The sequence below is a fragment of the Cervus canadensis genome, chromosome 7 (genome assembly GCF_019320065.1).
Source record: "Cervus canadensis isolate Bull #8, Minnesota chromosome 7, ASM1932006v1, whole genome shotgun sequence".
Classification (NCBI taxonomy): Eukaryota; Metazoa; Chordata; class Mammalia; order Artiodactyla; family Cervidae; genus Cervus; species Cervus canadensis.
In genome coordinates, this window is record NC_057392.1 from 31,363,520 (window position 1) to 31,364,863 (window position 1,344).

Consider the following 1,344-nt stretch of genomic DNA (forward strand, 5'->3'; position numbering starts at 1 on the left):
ATGGCGGCTCCCGTGGATCTGGAGTTGAAGAAGGCCTTCACAGAGCTTCAAGCCAAAGTTATTGACACTCAGCAGAAGGTGAAAACTTGCAGACGTACAGATTGAACAGCTGAACAGAACGAAAAAGCATGCACATCTTACAGATACAGAGATTATGACTTTGGTAGATGAGACTAACATGTATGAAGGTGTAGGAAGAATGTTTATTCTTCAGTCCAAGGAAGCAATTCATAATCAGCTGTTAGAGAAACAGAAGATAGCAGAAGAATAAATTAAAGAATTGGAACAGAAAAAAATCCTATCTGGAGTGGAGTGTGAAGGAAGCTGAGGACAATATCCGGGAGATGCTGATGGTGCGAAGGGCACAGTAGGCAGCCTCTCAGGAACCTCTTCTTTCTGATCCCTGCCATTCCTGGCGAGGAGCCTGTGTAGGGAAACTGCTCTGCCTGAGGGACATTTTATCTGGATGGTCTAGTAACCTTATGTTTTATGCATGGCCTGGAGCCCCTTTCAAATCTCATCCTTCTATGTTTTATCCTGGCTCTGCCTGCTACCCTTCTCCCCTGTGGTTGAATCATGAACTCCAGGGAAGGGAAGATGGGAGCCAAGACAGATAGGGGAGTTCTTCCAGGGCCCTACTGCTGGTCACGCCGGTCAGACCAATAAAAGACATCTGTCCCAAAAAAAAAAAAAAGAAAAATCCAGGTTTCAGACAATAGTGTTCTACAAATTCCAACATGGTCAGACAGAAGAAATTCTGGATACATAAAAATGCTGTAGCATATGGCAAAGGAATACCACTTTTCAATATTCAAAGGAAGTTCCTGTTTATGGAAAAAAGTAGTCGCTAAGAACTACATAAAAATTTAGTAACATATTTGCTGGAAATAGTAAAAAAGACACCCAAGGACATGATTTCTTTGTGAAGAGAACTGAAATGACATCTGACATAAAGATACAAATGGGAGAAAACTGATTGAAATGAGAAAAAAAACAATGTACAAAAACCCAAAATACATACACAGAATTAAAATCTACACAGAAGTGAGTAAAGGGCAAAGTTGGCAAAAAAAAAAAAATACACCAGAAACATTGAAGACAGACTGAGAAGTCTTCCTAGAATGCCTTATAGTGAATTTAGAAATTTTTTGGTTGCCAGTAAAGGAATTCCATTCAGTATAGCCAATGAATTTTCTTTTCTTCTAAGAATGTTCATGTGGAATTTCTCACTTGCAACCAAAATAGTTCTAAAATAATTTGAAGAATATATACAAATATATTTTGAAATGTGTAATTATTAAGATTAATTAACATATATACATCAGAATTTCTGCTCCACAAATG

General features: G+C 38.1%; 1 pseudogene; it reads left to right on the plus strand.

The window, feature by feature from the left end:
* Nucleotides 1-633, plus strand: LOC122445162 (annotated as a pseudogene).
* Nucleotides 634-1,344: the final 711 nt, after the last annotated feature.